This window comes from Manacus vitellinus, unplaced genomic scaffold, assembly GCF_001715985.3.
Source record: "Manacus vitellinus isolate BGI_N305 unplaced genomic scaffold, ASM171598v3 scaffold_14_pilon, whole genome shotgun sequence".
NCBI classification, from domain to species: Eukaryota; Metazoa; Chordata; class Aves; order Passeriformes; family Pipridae; genus Manacus; species Manacus vitellinus.
This window is the reverse complement of record NW_021939063.1, coordinates 2,513,031-2,532,923: the sequence shown is the minus strand read 5'-3', so window position 1 is coordinate 2,532,923 and position 19,893 is coordinate 2,513,031. Positions and strand designations below refer to the sequence as shown.

Below are 19,893 nucleotides of genomic sequence, written 5' to 3'. Positions count from 1 at the left end.
AATCTGGGCTAGTGGAAGGTGTCCCTGCCCACGACAGGGGGTGGAATGAGAGGAGCTTTAAGGTCCCTTCCAACCGAAACCATCCTGGGATTCTGTGATGTTCACACCAGTTTGTGGTTTCAGCTACCCTGGTAATGAAGCACATGAGAAAAATGGTGATAACCCCAATAAAGAAGTGCCAACCTGCATCAGGAGCAACGAGCTGGAGCGACCTCAAGAAGGACTCAGCAGTGGCACTGCTGTGCCTGCACAGATCCCAAGGGCAGTTTGATCACTTCCTTTGAAAAGCCAGGAATTAGGGCTTTGAATGAAAACCTCAACCCTTATATTTAATGGATTTAAGTGGATTTGAAGCTTTTCACTAAACAGACACAAACCCACCTCAAAACTCTCAGAGTGGACATCAGAGCAACTCTGCCATGTTTCCCAAGGAAACCACCTGTTGGACACAGGGAATCATGTTTAATATTCTCTACCATGGGCTGGACTTATGTTTGAGAAGAATCCTCCTCATTATCCTTCATCTCTAAGAAAAACATCTTTTTTGAACTCCCCTGAGTGCCGAGTCATGTGGTGGAAAGGAGGGTAGAGCTCAGGTGCTGCTTGGAGGGTGCACTTTCAAATTGGAGCTTGCATTGATTTAGCTGTCAGGAAGCTGTTATTTACAGTTCCTGAAGTTCAGTGGAGCATGCTGGAATTCATGGAAATCATTACCAGAGCTTTATGTTTTCTATATGGCTCTAGTGTATAAGTCTCTTCTATAGTCTGAAAGGCCTAAACTGTTTTTACACTGGTTTGAGTAATTATTGCTTTCTAATCTCTTCAATTAGTTACTTTACATTAATTTTTTTTCCTATTATTTACATTTTACATGATTTTCTTCTGTTTCATATCAAGCCATTTCATCTCCCTGTACAAAAAGCTCATTAACTTTGTAAAATAACATCCTGGTACCTTAGAAGTGGTTATTTTTTTATTTTATTTTTTTTTCGTTTGCAACAGCTTCAAAGATAATTCAATTTTACTTTATTATCACTGCCAAGAAGTTGAAATTAGTAGGTGATTAAGCACTTCAAATATTTTGAGCATTTTCTATTGCCAGCAATGGAAAATTTAAATATAAAAAAATTAAGCTTAAGAAGGCACAATAATATATCACTGAAAGAGTTTAGTGAAGCACAACATTTCAAAGTAAAATTGCTAGTTTAAAGTAATGACTTTAAATAGAAAGAAAGTGGGTTTGGATTGGATATTGGGGAGAAATTCTTCCCTATGTGGGTGGTGAGGCCCTGGCACAGATTATTCCATGTTTGCCCCATCCCTGGGAGTGTCCAAGGCCAGGTTGGACAAGGCTTGGAGCAACCTGGGATAGTGGGAAGTGTCCCTGCCCATGGCAGAGGGTGGGATGAGATGATCTTTAAGGTCCCAACCCAAACCATTCTATGATTCCATGAAAATATAATTGACTATAATTTTTCCAGTTCATATCAAATATTTGGGGAAGAGCCTGTTTTGGAAGCTCCAGATCAGTCACAAACAAGCACAAACCGAGCTGAAACTCTGCATGTGCTGCAACCTCCCCCATCCCAGGGAGCTTTCCCTGGCCCTGGTGCCATTCATGGATTGGGAGAAGCCAAAACAGCCTGTTGGATGTCTCACTTCACCCTTTCAGCTGATTTTTAAGGCATTTGTTTGAGAGATCATTATTAGAGCAGAGCATTTTGTTTGGGAATGTTAAATTAATGCCACAGGGCTGGATTTTGAGACACCCCTCATTCAGAGCTGTTCCACTTTGATCCAACATGTTGTGGCCATCAAAGGCTTACAACATGGAATCCCTTGGAGTTTCCTAAGCAAATCCATTATATTTTATCTTCATGACTGATGCCTCAATTAAAGAATTGATACATGAAACCTTAGAATTTATTATGGAGAGAATGATGGACATGGAATCATAGAACAGTTTGGGTTGGAGAGACCTTAAAAATCATCTCCTTCCATGTCCTGCATGAGATGGAGAGAAACCCAGCTGCAGCCTTTAATTTTCCACCAGCAGAAAAGGGATGTCAGGGGGCAGCAAGAGCCAGAAGGATATTTTTTTTTTTTTTAAGAAAACGCACCTTGGAAATGCAAAAAAAAAAGAATAAAATGAAATCTGCTTTCCTTAGAAATGGAAATCCAGCCCAAATTTCCATGCTGTTGAACATTTCCATGCTGTGGAACATTCCCACCCAGCAGCTCTGTACACACCAACATGGGTGAAGGTCTTGCCCACCAGCTTTTAAGAGCTGCAACAATATCTGCCACTTCCACATAATCACAGGCTGATCGTCCCTCCCATTGTTTGCAGAAGCTGGAAAATAAAACGTCTCTAGTTATTGATTTGCTACTTCTTTTTCATTTAGAGCCCATTGATCGCTGTTTATGTGTGTGTGTTTCTTGTTGAGCAGGAATTAACATTGAAAACTTCTTGGAATTCGCTGCATTTGCACCCACTTGACATTCCTGAGGCACCACAATCACTTTAACTCCGGGGGTTCCAAATTCTGATTTCTTTTCTCCTCCAATCTCTTGGTAGCAGAAGATTCCTAAACAAAATCCTTTTTTAATATATATATTATTATTATTATAGTTGGCACTTGCCTTGGACAGAAAGTGTGGTTGTCACAGAGTGATTTCAAACCACCCAGTATGATTTAGGCTGTGGTTCTGGTGCCTACATTACAAAAATAAACCTCTTAGGGATGGGAGGCATTTTTTCATCACTGGCTGGAAGAGGAACTCTTGTGATTACCACTAAAATTGCTGCTGGTGTGTGCATGGGAAGCCAGCTCTGAGACACATCCTGATCTGTGATTTGGGAAAAATATGGATGGATTAGTCTAGTGGGGCCACGAGGAGGGGCTGGGTATATGGGAATATCTGAGATAGCCCTGAACCATCCTTTGACTCAGTTATTCCATCTGTAAAGCAGTTCTCTCATTGCTCTCACATTCACATCCTAGACTTTTCCTACTCTTGGCTCTGTCAGCTCCAAGCACCATCAAAATCATATTTTCCAGGAGACAGGATCATAGTCCTGAACCAGCAAAAAATAGTGCAAATGGATTCTTTTCATTTACCTTGTGTTTGTTTTTCACTCTCCAGAACACCCCTTTTCTATATTATTTCATGTGGGGTTAAACCCTTAAAAAAAAAGAATTAAAAATTAAAAGCAATGTTTACTTTTCATGGAATGACACAGTTCCAGGAAGTGGAAAGAAAACCCCACAGGATTACCACGTCAGGATTTATGTCACTAATTGCTGGAGCTGATGGCACAGTTATCATAATTAGCATCCAAACAGAGATAAGGCTCTCTGAGGCTTCTGCAGGAGTTAAGAGGGGAACAAGAGGGCAACTTTTAAAGGTGAAGGTGGAGCTCATGCAAAGAGGGGCCTGCAGTCCCTATTTTCCTGTGTCTCTCTCCTTCTCTGTCTGTGCAAAGTCCACTCAGGTGACAATCCCTGTCCTCACAGGGAGGACACTGCCTAAGATCAGCTTTGCTGCAGAGAGGCAAAAATTATAGACTTTAATTATAATCTCTGTGCCTTTATTTTGATATATTTGATTTTTAGACCCTTTTAGAATTTCAGCAATAGGATTTTTTTTTTCTTTTGCACAGCATAATGCCAGGGTATTTAATACAAGCTTTATTGTTCTATTCTAATTACGATCTCATTATTAAAGGGGCACTGTGTTTTCCTCTGACAGATATTGCATCTCCCTGTTAGTGGATCTTGGTTATTCCACGCTTATCATTATTAATAATTTGTAGCAATTGGATCAGTATTAGAATATTACTTTGCTAAATCACTTTTGCTGCTAATTAAGGCACTATCTGTGACATTGTTTAGCTCCAAACATCATGTTCCTACTTTTCAGCCCGCTCTAATTACCTGTAACTCATTCATTTCTACCTATAACTCAGGTCTTTTAATCCAGACTCCCGAGCTTTGCCGTGGTGGGAGCTGCTGTTGGCGGGAATGAGAAGTTCTCGTGGACAAAGATATTTGTAATGACAAATTCACCTTTCACTGCAGCTCCTTAGAAACAGAATAATTGTACTTGATGGTTCCAAACTGGGCACAGCAGAAGGAGGAGGGTTTTGAGGGAAAAGTGAAAGATTACTGAAGTTATCCAAGTATTCGAGGCATCAGTGAGGAAAGTCAGCGTGGCTTTAAATTGCTGTGTCTCCACAAAGCTCTGTGAGATCAGATCTGTCACACTCTTCCCTGGGATAATATTTTTTCCGAAGAAGCAACATCACTTCATTATTTGCCTGGGAATATTATTCACTTTGCTGCCAAACAAACAGAAGACACAAAAAGGTCATGCTTGAGTCGGGAGTGAAAACTCACATTAATGGTCAGCGGGCTCCCTGGTGCATGTCCAAAAAGAGCAGGATTCTGTTTCAGTGGCAGGACATCTGACATATCCTGGATATTGCAGATGGAGGAAAATCAAAACCACTATTTCTGTGCAATTCTTTATGTAGCCACTGTAGTGGAGTGTAAAAAGGTGTAAAAAGGTGTAAAAAGGTGGTGGATGTTTGTGTGAAATTGTTGTGCTGGAGCTCTTACGATAAAATCCTTCTTTTATCATGAAATCATAGAATAATGGAATGTTTTGGGTTGGAAAGGACCTTAAAGCCCATCTCATTCTGCCCTGCCATGGGCAGGGACACCTTCCACCAGCCCAGGTTGCTCCAAGCCCTGTCCAACCTGGCCTTGGACACTTCCAGGGATCCAGGGGCAGCCACAGCTTCTCTGGGCACCCTGTGCCAGGGCCTCCCCACCCCCAGCTTCAGCAGCAGCTGCATCCTCCAGAACTGGGTTCTGGGGCAGGCAGGGATTCAGGCACTCCAGCATCCCTGCAGAGCCAAGGGGAGGTTATTTATAAGCTCTGATCTCCTCTAGGGGTACAGTGTTTGCCAAAAGATTTCCTTAAAGCAGATGCAAAGCTCGTTATCCTTTGGGAGAATTGTCTGGAGAAGCAGAAGGGTGTTATCAAATCAGAGGGCATTGTCCTGTGGAATTGGCCTGTCTTTTGTGGGATTGCTGTGTGCCCTTGGCCAGCCTGGGGTTTGTGTTGCTCCTCCCAACCCTCAGGCCAGTCTCCATCTCACAGACTGTGCCCTGAGCTCACCCTGGAAAAGGACTTTGTGGTTTAGACTAAAATCTACCCAAACTCTGACTCATGTGCTCAAAGGGCCCTCCCTCCAATCCCAAAGTGATTTCTGGGATGCAATTCCTTCATTCTCTGATATTGTCTCACTTCATGCACTTATGCCAAATAATTCTTGAAAATTTATTATTTTTTTCTACAGCTTAGAAAAAAAAATGTGTATCAATACAGGCAATGACAACAAAACTGCAGGGGTTAATCTCTAGTAACTCCTTGTTGAGTATTAATCAGATTCATATTTCAGTCATATTAGTCTAAAACTACAGAAATCACTGATGTTATAATGCAACAAATCAGAATATAACATGATACCTCCAACTACTGTTTCTATTTAAATTTATTCTGATTTACACTGAATATAGTAGAAATAAGAGGTTTTTTTCTACATCTTTCCAATAAATGTTTGTGGGTTTGCAAAACACAAATAGTTTGCTCTAGGCCAGAGAAAATGTAACCATTTCTGCAATAGATATTGAATTCATATTTGCCTGACAAGTGACCTTATCAGCTATAACTTGTCATCTCTTAATTAGTCTACATTTATTTTATTCACTCAATTAACCCCCAGCCTCTCCAGGAGATAAGCTGATGATACACCAAAGTGTGTGAGTGGTGCTGCAATTAAATTGGTGCTGCACATGTACTGCACACATTTGCCTCAAAGAAAGGTAAAGCTCATTAATATCCCACCAATCTGACTGCAAATTGAAATAATTCTTATTGCCAGTGATACCACTGACTTGCAAGAGGAACAACAATGCCTTCCCTTCAGAGAATCCAAGAATAATCACGTTAAACTGAGTGCACAGTGAGATTTAGAGACTGGGAATATTATTAAATCATATATTATTCAACCTCCGTGTTATTAAATGACAGGGTTTAATAATTGCTCTTGGAAGTTTCCTTTTCTAGTAAGTCACAAATAAGCACACCCTCTAAAATCTGAAGCCACGTGAAGTTTGTCTGGATTCCAAGTCCTTTTTTTACTTCCATAGTTATTTTCATGACTTTCCATGATGGAATGTTTAAATTGATAATTTCTGGAGATGGACAGAATGACAATTTTAGGAACTGGATAAACCTGCATTTCTACACTTCTAGAGACAGAGAGCTGCAGATTAAAAGTTTTGAGTTGAATTTCTTCGCCAGACAAATGCCCAAGTCCTTAACTTTTAAAAAATATTACTGTCTTCAACAGATCTGAAAGGTCATTTGTGTGGGAAAGAGTGAAATCCTATGAGTAGAACCCAGCCTGATTTACGTTTTGTGCCTTAAAATAACTTGGTTTTATGGTTTGGAATAAAAAACCTAAACCCTATGATTGGAAAAATCAACAGAAATTCATTTAAATTTTAAGGAAACCTCATCTGAATCAATATTTATGTCCCAGTCTATGTGCAAAATGCTCTCTTGTGCATATACATAATTTACAGGGAGAAGTTGAGACAAGAGCATTTTTGTGAGTCCAAAAGTGGTCATTGTTTGCAAATCAAAATAATAAAACAACAATATGTTGTATTGCCCTGAAATTTTACTTAAGTATCTGTATATTTTTCAAGATATTAGAGGTGGGAAAACACAAACATGAAGAAAATAAATGTGTTGAAGGAAGACGTGTTGTAAATTCAGTCGGATACAATTATTGAGGAGAGGGAACATGTAATATCCTGCTTTCTTTCCTTTAAAACTCTGCAGCCTAAACCTGCCTGAATTAGAGCAGCATCTATCATTGATTATGTCATTCCCAGAAATATGGCCTTCAGCAGGTTTGTCATAACTCTGCTGGTGATGCTCCACACGGGCACGGCAACATCAGTCACCAGGAGACAATTTCCCAACTACTACAAGTCAAGCAAATCTGTTCCCAGCCTTCTGGGATGAGCTTTCCTGGAGATGGATGGCACCAGGCTGTGATGGATGGGCTGGAACAAAGCAGTGCCTCAGCCCTCTGGGGTGCCTTTCCACTGGGGTGCTCAGGATCCCCAGGGAAGGACAGGGACTTAAACACCAAAATCCCACTGAGATCAGGGGCTGTCCCATCCCTGGGAGTGCCCAAGACTAGGCTGGGCAGGGCTTGGAGCAACCTGGGATAGTGGGAAGGTGTCCCTGCCCATGGCAAGAAGCAAAACAAGATCATGAAGGTCCCTTCCCACCCAAACCATTCCATGATTCAATGACCAAGAGCCTGAATTCAAGTAACACTCGGCCTTTTGTCTTTACAACATGAAATTTTTCACCACCTCCATCTCTTCTTATTTATTTTTAGTTGTAATATCATCTTTACATTATTTTAGCTTTTTGTGTTTTGCCTTTGCATTTTTTTTTGTTGTCTCTTTGCATGTATTACATTTATCTGCTCACATTTCCCCCACAATTAAACCATCTCTACCCCAGCTCAAGCTCCTGCATCGAGTGTCCTCCTTCCTTTGCCACATCACAGGATCAAAACACTTCCCTTTTTTATTTTTTTTATTTTTTTTTGTCAAATCTGCTTCGGTTTGAATTTCACCAGTGGCACAGATGAGACACCTAATCCAATTTCCCCTTATGCAGAGAGTCCTCTTGCATTTCTCTCTGCAATTCTCCTTTTTCCCTGAATAGCCGTCATTTAATGCCCCCTTATCTTGGATGGCACTCATTTAGTGGTTTATTAAGCAGTAATTCAGCAGCCTGTTATCAGTTCCTACTAGAGCTGGGAAAAATATGCCATCCAAGTATGCAAGATTTCTGCAGAATTACAGCGTTTTTGGGATTTTTGGATTAGAGAAAAATTACCCCAAAGTAATAGATATGAAATGTTTTCCCTGCATGTCATTATTGGCCCCGTGCTAAAGCTCCCATCAGGCTGTTCCAAATGGAGATTGCCTCATCCTATTTCTGTTTCCAGCCCAAGCAGTAAAATTCCACAAAATCACAGAGAACACGATGGACTGAGAGGTCCTAAACCTGGACTCAGTCCTTCTGCCTTCACTCATGTCCTTCCTGAAGATTTCCTGGTGGGGAAAAGGCATAATGCTTAGATTCATTTGTTGGAGCTTCTTAAAAATCAGGAAGTTGAAGTGAAATAAAGGGTAGAAACCAAAGTGTGCCCTAAGCATTAAATACAGCAGCACAGAGGGATCACTGTAAATCCCAGCTGGAGAAAATGGGTTTGCAAAAGAATTTTGATGATATCAGAGGTAAAGGCAGGACTGGAAATGGCAACTTTTAAGTTCTGCGTGAAAAATAGAAGGTTTTTTTAATTGATAAATCATTCCTGTTTCTTAAAATTGCCAGATTACAATAAATAGTGAAAATAGAGATAAAAAAAGGAGCAGGGAAGAAGGTGATGAGGTAAAAGGAATGAGCTAAAGAGGTGGGAAGTAGCTAAACTGGCACAGGCCATGGAACAGAGAGTAGAGTCATGGAAATTGGTTATAAAAGCCTTTCTGTTTGTGTTTTCCCTCTGGAAACATGCACAGGAGATACAAGAGCACAAACCACAGAAGGTTCCCCGCAGTGTCCTGTCATCCCACCCTCCACAGGCTCTTCCATGGAGTGAGAGCCTCAGCAGGGATTAACAGGGACACCCTAAATCCCTGTAGTTTGGGCTGTTGCCGTTTCTGTTTAGCACTGAAATGGTGTCAGGCATCGACACCAGGAGGGGAAGGGACTGCCCTGAAGGGATAATCCACTTTTCCAATATTCCCTGGTTTTTCCAGACTGTTGAGGTACCAGCAGCTTTTCCATTTTCCATGCCCCTGTTTCCCAATTCCCTTCCCTTCCCTTCCCTTCCCTTCCCTTCCCTTCCCTTCCCTTCCCTTCCCTTCCCTTCCTTCCTTCCTTCCTTCCTTCTTCGTCCTTCTTCCTTCCCTTCCTTCCCTTCCTGCCTTCTTCCTCCCTTCTTCTTCCCTCCTTCTTTCCCTTCCTCCTTCCCTTACCTTCCTTCTTCCTCCTTCTTCCTTCCCCTTCCCTTCCTCTTCCTTCCTCCCCTTCCTTCCTTTGCACCTCTACTCCAAGTGAGAACTCTCATGCGCTAACATTATTCCCTCTGCCAGCTGGGTTTTGTTTTGCTGTTTATGCTGTCATTTTTTTTATTTTATTTTTTTTTTTTTTAGAGATTGCATCAGATAAAGGTCATTTTTACTTGAATAGAAAAGCACAGTAATTTTGACAGTGAGACTTTCCCAGCTTGCTGTACATCAGAAATGTTGATATTAGATCCTTTAAAAGAGAGAGACTAGACACCAAAAATTGCCTGAGCAACTCAATTGCCAGCAGTTTTTTTTTTTCCTCAAAAAATAAGTGTTTACCAAGTCATGTTTGTGGCTCCTGCTAAATTTTAGGATGCCATTACTGGAAGGACTTTAACTTCATTTGTGTTTGCTGAGGGGGGGGAAAAAAAAACAGATCATCAGGAAGATATTGAACAGCCACAAAAGATGATGGTTTCAAATAGAGGCTTTTGGCTGATCTATAATCATTTGCTTTGGCAATTTTATTTGGGAACATTAAGGCTGATGGTTTACACTGTGTTCCTAATTATTGCTGAAATATTGTGCTGAAATGCAGAAAGCAGTGGGTTAGTGGGGATTGCAATGTTCTAACTGGGTTTTAATCAATGAGTGATAATGATACTCGTGTTTTGACTTTCCCTGCTTAACTGCCAGCAATAAAGCAGATCTTCATCCATGATGTTCAGCAGAGTTCACTTCCATTCATCTCCCTTTATTCTGGTTATTTTTAAAGGGCCTGGGAGCTCTCAGTGCCAGACACAATAACAGAATATCCAACGTTAATTATATTTTGCTTGCTTAATATTTTCCACAACACAGGGTGATGATGCCCTTTCTGGGGAGCTTTTGTACCTCCCTGTTTTCTGAAATGCAGCAGGTGTCCAAAGGTAAAGCCACATTCCATGAAATCCCAACCAGATCTTGCTGTTTAAATCACTATTTTCTTTCTGCTGCTTATGATAGTTGTGATTTTTATTTTTTTTTGCCAAGATGCTGAAAAAATAATTAAACAGAAATATTCCAAGAGTGAGGCAGATCTGCAGGTGCTGCTGGACAGGAAAGTTCATCTCATCCAAACAGCCCCACCAGGTCTGATCTCCATCCCACCAAGGGTGGATTTTCACTGGCCAACAGTCAATTTTGCAGCAGACTACATCTAATTTTTGGTTAAGAAAGACCATTTTTTTCCTTTAAATTGAAGTTCTAAATTTAGTTTCAATCCATTAAATGGATGTCAATACCCTGATGACAAATGTATGTAAATCAGGCAGCCAAGACAATAAATATTTTGATAATATCCTGCCTGAATAATCTAATTTAAATCAGGACCTGCCTTAGGTTTAAAATGTTATAAATACCCCTGGCATTCCTCTTCAATTACGTGTAAGAAAATAAAGACCTTTTTAATCTTGCCTGGATCACTGCTTAAGATGATTTATTTTCCAAGATTTTCTTCCCAAGTTATCAATCATCCAAAAAAGCAAGAAGGAGGTGGCAGCCTGAAATTTCTAGATCAGATCTTTCTGTGTCCTGAGGATTTTTTGTTGTTGTTGTTGGAGGAGTAATTTTTGGATTACAAAAATAAATGGTGTCCACATGTTTTTCTATTATCTTCATGATCTCAATTATTTCTGAGTGTTAGTCTGGAATATGAATCTTTTTATCTACATATAAAATAATTTCTGGTGGTGTGTTCTTCCTGACTGTTTTATTCACTGCTTTTATTTAAGCCTTAGTGCAAAAAATAAGCACCTTGAAGGAGCCTTTTTGTTCCAGTTATCCAAAATAAATAACTAAAATTTAAATAACACAGAGCTTAAACACCCACCTGCATTATAGTCCCTGTAATGGTGATTGTTTTTCTCCAAGGCCTGGGACTCATAATGCTGCAAAAAACAAGACACCACTTCACATGACATGATTCCTGTTGAACAGAAATGGGAATTAGGAAGTGTGGAAACAACGGGAATCATCATTTCCTTTGGTATATTCAAACTATTTCTAAGGCAGCCTTTTTCCCATTGTATCTTTTTTTATTCCAGAGGGGTTGAATCTTTGCTACTGAAAACCTGCCTGACAATGATGCAGCTGCCAGGAGCTGCTGTACATGGAATTTGCACAGTTCTCCAACACCAATACATTTAGACCATCAATTATAATTTATTGCAGTCAGTATAAATGGAAGAGCAAAGAGAAATTATTAGCAGAGCTCTTCCCTCTTTAGCTACAATGAGTGTGTAATTGCTTGTAAAAATGTATTTGCACTATATATTTATATACAATATAAGATAAATACATGTTACATTTTACAGAGTTTCACCCACAGAGAAATCTAAGAAAAAATGGAGCATCAGCTGCTTATACTTTGTTTCAGTAGAAGTCGATCCACTGAATTCTAGGAAAGGTTTTCACTGATTTCAAAGCACTTTGGCTCAGTCTCTGCATGGTAAAAGGAAAAAAAGCAAAATTGATGGGGCACGAAACTGTATCTACTTAAATTGGGAGCCAAGCTTAGCAGTCATCAGGTGTCTGAGGACTTTTTATACTGAAATTACTGGGAAACTAAAAAGAAAAAAACAAACTGAACCAAACAAACAAAAAAAAACAAACAACAACAACAACAAAAAAAACACACCAAAAAAAAAGTGTTCTAGTGAGTTAGTTTGTATTTGATCAGTATTTCTCCAACAGATTCACTCCCCAAGTCTTTCTGCCAGGGGGCAGGAAGAGAAGAGCCATGAAAGGTGGGAAAAATTTGTGGGAATGGACTTGAAGGTGAAAGGGCTTGGCTGTCCCGGCCACCTCAGGCTGCCCAGGAAAAGAGGGGAGGCAGAATAAGGAATTTCAGCCTCCTTGAAACCACTCAGAGGGTTTATTTTAACACACAAAAATGGGAAAAAGAGAGACAGAGCCTTTATTCCCCTTGACTTCCTCAGGATCTCCAGGAAGGAGGGGATGGAGCAATTCTCTTTTGTCTCCCTCTGCATCCAGAGTCACTGGATGGGAGTGTAGGGCTGCAAAGTAAGAGGTGCAATGAAAAGACTCAAAGGAGGCTGAAATGGAGCTTAAAGGCTGGAAGAATTTACCTCAAAATGTCTTTATTTTTTGCCTTGTTTTATGCACAAGCAGAACTGTGGTTTATTAAGTTGTCCTGTGCCTACTCCAGTCAGTGTTTCACTCTCTCCCCCTCCCCAGAGCATCTCTCAACAGTCACATCAAAATTCTGGAGTCACCACACAAAACCCCAGAGCTGCTCAACACCACCAGTGGCAAAAATTATCTGACCTTCATTAATCACCATCCTTTAAGAGAGTAAAGCACAATTTTGCACCAAATGTGATTCGAGAGAAACAAAGTGGTGGATTTATTTAAGTGACAGGAAATTCAATGATATAGCTGTTATCCTTTTTTTCCTGTATTATAAATTATTGAATTAAGCCTTCAGTCAGTTTGGCAACGGTGCCAAATGAATATTACAGCAGCACAATGCAGCCAAGGGGGTCTCTCACTGGATCTGGGGCTCACTTAGAACTGAAATTACAGGGAACCAAATGTTTGTGCAGTAGATTGGAAAAGGTTCATTATTATTTATTCACCTTGCCTGGTAACACAAAAACCTAATGAAGTGTCATTGAGAAAGTGGCACATCAGGATTGCTGGACATCAGAAAGGCACAGCCCTCCAACTTCCTCAGGGATATTTGTCTCCATAATTAGGTGTCTGTTCCACAAAATCCTCCAACTGAAGGACATGGCCAAGTTTGTGACATCAACCAAACCACAAATGAAAAGGTGATTTTCACCTTTTATTTAGCTTGTCTACATCCTGCACACTAGGACAAAACCATCAGAAAATCTTGTCATAAAGCCAAAAGAAAGTCAGGTATTAGAAATTGGAACATTGTTACTCACATGTTTGTTTATTTTAAAATAAATTATTACATTGTTAATACAGATGACACATTTATAGCCCCTGTCCTGATTCAGGCTGTAGTAGCTTTAAACACATCCCCACAATGAATTGTTCATAAATCTGTGCTCATCTCTGGTGGAAATCAGTGCAGCTCCACTGAATGCTCTCCAAATCCATTAGGAGCAATTTTCCTTCTCTGCAACTCCAACTCCTGCTCTGGTATCTTCAGGGAATATTTGGGGGTTTGTATCCAACAGAGTATTGTGGAAATCTGAATTAAGAGTCTGATTGTTGAATTCAGGGTGATATTAAGAGAAACATCACATTTTGGCATTTAGAGATCTCTCATTAATTATTTTGGAATTAGAATGTGTGTATCTGTTAGATGGGTGATAAATTCCCTGATACCCAATTATATTCACAGAAAGTATTGAAGCAATAGTGCTTATCATAATAGAACAGTTAAAATATGTTGGAAGCATCAGATTTTGACAAAATCTTTTGTCACTCCACATATTTAACTGAAAAAGGCTCATAATTCTCAAGAATGTGGTAGGTTTTTGCATAATACTTCCTTAATTATTACCTGTGATATATTACACCCTAATTTTATATGCTATAGTCTGACAATGGCTGGTTATGTAAGTAATTAAAGTCATATTTTATAGTTTTATTGTTTGTTTTAGAATTCAAGCACTTCAGGAAATTGTGCAGTCAGTTCATAACCTGAGCAGGTTGTTTGCCACAGAACCTGCACCACACACAGATTCTGTTTGAATAACAGGAAAAAATATTGGGATATCTGACTAATTTCTCAAGGAATAAAACCAAGAGGATACAGAACCTTTTTCAGTGAAAACATTTAAAATTTCTGTGTCGTTTACCAGGGCTGGAAGAGTCCTAAATATTTCTGGTCTTCTTATTTTTCAAATCTAAAGGAAGAGGTACCATCAGCCCGCTGAGGTCCAGATGAAATGGTCTTAAATTGCACCAAGGGAGGTTTAGATTAGATATTAGGAGAAATTTCTTCCTGCAAAGGGTTGGAAAGGATTGGAACAGGTTTCCCTGGGCAGAGGTGGAGTCACCATCGTTGGAAGTGTTCAAAAACTATGTGGATGTGGAACTTGAGGACTTGTGAATGCAGTGGAGGGTTGGATTTGATGATTTAGAGGTATTTTCCAGCTTTAATGGTTCTCTGATTCTCTGAAAGGGGGGCCTTGCACTGCTGGCTGTCCCTTTATACCATTTCCTAGAGAAACCCTGGGCTTGAGCACCAAACCCCAATTCATTACTGAGTTTCTCTGACTTCAGCAGTGCCAGGACTTCAACCCCTGCACCTCCCCAGTGCCTCCCCTTCTCCCCACATCACAGGCAGAGAGGTGTCTCCCTGGGTTTGGTGCCTGATAACAGAGACAATGTGGAATTTCACCACCACAGCCAATTTGACTCTTCCAACAGAAGCTGCAACTTGAAAGGAGCCCCGTGGCTCTGGAGCTCTGCACATCAATGTCTGCAGGGAGAAAACACAGCAAAGCCCAAGGCCCTTTGGGGAAATCCTACAGGTTTTAGGTTGCTTCTGCTCAAACCTATATCATCTAATCTCCCTTTCCCTGTGTGTCTCCTGCTTCAGTCTCTGAGCTGGTTGGCAGTGAGAGGGAGAGGAGGGGAGCCTGTCTCCTGCTGCCTGTTCCACTGACAAGTTGTTTTCCTTTTCACAGAACACTTTTGTGGCCTTTTTCTGCTGCTTCTTTTCCCTTTTCTCTTTCAGCCTTAATATCTGATTCCTTGAGCTGTCTTCTGTTACTTTACTCAGTGTCTCATCCACTGCCTCTCCTTTTGCATCTCTCATGCTCCTTTTAAAGTCCTTGAGCTCCCTGGTCCAGGCCTTTGATGAGGGAAACAATCATCCTGTTCTGCTCTTGACAAGATTCAGTCAAAAGCCCCAGTGTTATCTGCAGGGGTATTCATGGGCTATCCATGCCATGGACCCTATAAACTCCCCCTCTTCCAATTAAGAATTACCAATGACTTCAGCTGCGAAGAAAATTAAACAGATTTTGAAGGAATTTGGATTTTTCATAATTTTTCTGCTGTCACGAGGAGTAGGAAGTGTCCAACTCACCTGTCCCATCCTTTTTGTTAGAATTGACAGGTGTTTTACTATCCAGCTGATTTAAAAGAGGCCTCTTAATCAGGTGTCAGCTTTGGCCCATAAAGTCATATTAATGTTTTGGATCAGATATGAAGCTCTATCTAAGGCACATTAAGAAAGATTCATTAGAAACTCACTACCCCTGGAATTTACAGCCTTCCTGGAACTTAATAGCCTGGATAAATTCCTCCTTATCTGGTTTGCTTATATGAATTACAGCAGTTTTGCATTTAGAAGCTTTTTAGAGCTGGGATCTTACTGTTATTCCGGTCTCCTTATCCTTGTGATCTTCCATGAGGATTCACTGATATAGTACATGTAGAACCATGGAATGGTTTGGGTTGGGAGGGGCCAGTTCCATGGGCAGGGACACCTTCCACTAGCCCAGGTTGCTCCAAGCCCCATCCAACCTGGCCTTGGACACTTCCAGGGCTGGGGCAGCCACAGCTTCTCTGGGCAACCTGTGCCAGGGCCTCCTCACCTTCACAATCTTCACCACAAATTTGGGATTCTCCAATGCAAGACCTAAATTGTTCTACACCCCCAAGGGCTCATCACCTCTGAGTGAGGAGCTCAGCTCCACAAAACATCACCCAAACATCCACAGCTCCACAAAAGATCATGGCAAGAGAAATGGTCACAGAAACTGCAAATACTGCAGACTTTGGAGCTGTCAGCCCAACAGATCTGTCCTTTTCTGGTCCTGGAGCAATGAATCCTCTTGAGTTTGGCCTAGACAAACCTAAAATCTCCCTCTTCAAACGGAGAATGTTGATACAGGACACTCTCAGGTTCACCAAACCAAATTTCTCTGATATTACTGATCCGTTTGAGTAACGGTAATTAAAACTCCACCTTGCAAAAAGTCAGAATAGGAAGGAAGATCTGTGGCAGGAAAGGGATAAAAGTCAGCTGGTTTATAATATTGTTCCCCTGAGTTATCTATACGCACCCTGAGCCTGGGGCTGGGCCAGCCTAAGTTGCTCTCAGGCTGTGTTACTTTGCATTTCCAGCTGGGCAGAAACCTTAGAAGGAGCTGAATCTGAAGCCAACCAGAGTTGGACAACAGGAAAGAACAGGGAGAAAGATCTGGCTGGAAATTAAGCTGATTGAATGTGAATCGTGCTTTTTTTCTCCTCCTCTGGATGAGACGGTGGATAAACATTTCAATATTTATTGTGACTAACTAAAACCTCTTTAAGTACATTTGACTCCAATATCACAGCCTGATATAACTCACCACTGCCCACAAAGCAGTGAAAGGGAAGCACTGTCATCCCCCCTGCTGATGGATAATTATGGAAAAAAACAGGGATCCTCCTCTTCCATTGGCACCGTGTTAATCTCTGCATTGGCTGAAGACAATATCGTGTAATGAATGGAGGAATGTTGATTCATTTTCATCCTTTACATTTGAATTCAGGCTGGCATAATTATGGTCTTTATGGAGATCAAACTGATTTGGTATCATAAAGAAATACAGTTTAAACTTCTTATAAAACATCTCGTAACAAGAGTTTATGTTTGCTTTCCAGCACCACGCTGAGGATTCACACGATTTTTATGTATAAAAATGAGACATTTCATAAAATATTCCAAGAGATTTAAAAAAAAATCTGAATTATTTAAATCTTGAAAAAAAATAAACAACCCTACAAAGATTCATTTGTCATATATATCTCTAGAGAAATCATGGGGACTGTATTGAATCTGGAGAATGGGGCAGAAATATGGGGCCATTCTCTCTAGGAAACACAAAAGGATGTGTCAGGAAATTAGAAATGACCAGCCTGACCTTTTCTACAAAAAAGAGATGGACTCCTAGGACACCACTGGCTCTGAAAGTGCACATCATTTCTCACAAATTTGGTGTTATTCTCTGCTGCAAGAAAAGGATATTAAAGAGAAAACAAACTGATAGCAAGAAGGTACCTCTACGAAAATTCATGGAGAGCATTTTTGTCATGGGGACTGTGACACTGGGAAGGAGCTGTTTGAGCACCTGCAAAATATTTTGTCCTTTTTCACACGTGAAGGGTCTCCTGCATTAAGGACATGGAAAGGGGATACAAGAATTAAGATCTTCAATAGTCTACAGGTGATAAATGAGTCGAAATTCCATTTAGAACAAAGCAGTGGAAATTAATTCCAGATTTACCAAAATATTTACATTTTTATGAGGTGAAGAGGGGATTTTTATGTACATCAGGTACCTCAGCCCTGGCCCACCCAGTTACATTGATTTAAAATGTGGAATAATCATCTCTGGGTCGTTTGGATGCTTCACAAAAGCTTTTCACTGGCAAGGCTGGGAAGGTAAAGAGGACTCAGGAAATTAACTCAGAAGGGAAGAAAATTCCTCCCAAAGCAAAGACAAGTCAAAGGGTCAGTTGTAGAATCACTGAAAAAGGAAGTCTTTAAATTTGTCAAGGGATTAAAACCAGAAGAACAGCCAGAAAAAAAAAAAAAAGAAATTTAACCACCACCTCTGAGAGTTGCTCTTTGTCCCCCAGTTTACTGAACAAATGATCTTCTCCTCTACTCCCCACACCAAGAAAGACCACCATGAAAAATAGAAATAATTCGGGTTTTGCAAGTAGGAAATGAAGGCTGATTATTTAATGCCACTTATTTTTTTAAAAGGACCCAAAAAGGAGGGGGAGGGGAGGGAAAGCCCCAAATCCAGTCAGCAAACAAACAAAAAACCAACTAAATAAAAACCCAACAAACCCAAACCAAACCCTGGAGCCAGGCTGTTTAAAGTATATAAAATAATATATCAAAGGGTGTGAAGGGTTGGAGGAGAAGGAGGTGATTGATTCCATTAGACTGTGATGTGACCTGGGAGCACCAACCACAGAAACCCCAATTCCATCCTTTCCTGCTGCCAGTTGTTGTCTAAAGAACAACCATGAGGTAGATGGGGCTGTTTAATAGTTGGCCTTATAATTTCCATAGGAAATATGCAGAGGAGCCAATCTCCACTGTCACCTGCAAAATAAATCACCAGCACCAGGGATCTGTGATTTTATTATCAATCAGCCTTGAAATATTTCCTCCTTAATAGTCAAATGTCTGGAGGTGGATCCTCAGCTGAATATCAGAGCAGACCTTCACTTGTGACTGAGAGCAAAGGACTCCAAAGGACAATTTTATGTGTAAGGACACGCTGAAGACATCTAATCTTAAATTATTGTTTTTCTTTCACAGGGGAAGAAACCCTTCATGGTCCTATTTTTATCCAAGAGCCACATGATATCACTTATTCCATGGGCTCAGCAAATCCAGAGATCCTGCTGAACTGCACAGCTGAAGGATATCCACCCCCCCACTACAGGTGAAGTCAGCTCTGGGCAAGTCTTGTCTCACTGTAAATCTTTGAGCTGGGTTTTAGTCAGGAGTAAACATTTTTTATATCCCATCGAATGCACGGAGCTCTCACAGCAGGAATGTTCATGGATGGAGTAAATTTAGGGAAAAAACATATTTCCTGGTCTGCTGCTAAGAAAATTCACCCAGGGAAAAAAAAAAAAAGACCACATGGTTGAAAATCATCCCCAAAGTATTTTGAAATATAAAAAATTAATTCTGGATCCACGGGGAAAAAATGGGAAAAAAGAAGCAGAGCACATGTGACAAAGTCTACAATGATTGTAAATATCACATATGTTTATAATCACTGCAGAAAATTGTAGAATGATTCCCAGCAATTCCAAAATATCGTTGTTTATTCATAGCCTTGAAAAACAAATTCCAGCCCTGCTCTCATTGAAATTCCTTGGCTTATTGCAGGTTCTGCCTCAAAAATGAGGTAGAATTAAAAACTCCTTCCACCTCTCTTTTGTTCACAGTCAATAGTTTTTAAATTTCCTCTTTTCTTCCTCAATGGAAATGTTGTATGTTAAGGGAGGGTTTGCAAATCTTTTCCCCAATTACAAGAAAGCCTCAGGTGACTTGGCAGGACAGTTGCATTTGAATGCAAATAATTTAAGAAACATAGAAGGCAATGAAATCTTAAAAATATTGCTATTTTTATTATAGTACACTGAAAAGATAATTTATTAAATCATGTAAGCATATATCCACTCACATTCCTCGTGTTCCTTGGGAACTGATGAATTCAGCATCAGAATATAGAATATTTTTTAAATTTAAGTTCTGCAACAATTGGTCTGGATGTATTTTTATAACTGATGGAAGTATTTTCCAATGGCTGCATGAAGAACTTTGGGAAAATACGGAGGTGACCCCTGCCTTAACAAGTTTTTAGTAAAATATCCCTAAAATAATTCTTCAAAGAATTCTGTGTATTAGTAAACTGCAAAACACACAGAGCCATTAAATCATTGCCTACCCCATGAATTCATTAATTCCCTTCCTTCGGTGATGTAAACATATTAATTAGGAAAAAGCCCACTCCAGGAGATGAACCCCTGATCTATATGCAAAGTTTAATAATCATTGTACCGTGGTGATTAAAATGATTATGGGGATACTGTGAAGAATTCATTTGCAGCAACCAAGCCAATGTCTTTGCATTTGTTTGGAAAAACAATTATAGATCTTAATTGGGAGCCATGTAATGATGACAGCAGTTATTTCAGTGAT

General features: G+C 40.2%; 1 long non-coding RNA gene across 1 annotated transcript in view; it reads left to right on the top strand.

Annotated features, from left to right (window-relative positions):
- LOC108638930 overlaps window positions 1-18,616 on the top strand; it is a 52,309-nt gene extending 33,693 nt beyond the window's left edge. The window contains exon 3 of the long non-coding RNA XR_001920155.1: window positions 18,496-18,616. This is a non-coding gene — a long non-coding RNA (uncharacterized LOC108638930). The remainder of the gene's footprint in view (window positions 1-18,495) is intronic.
- Window positions 18,617-19,893: the final 1,277 nt, after the last annotated feature.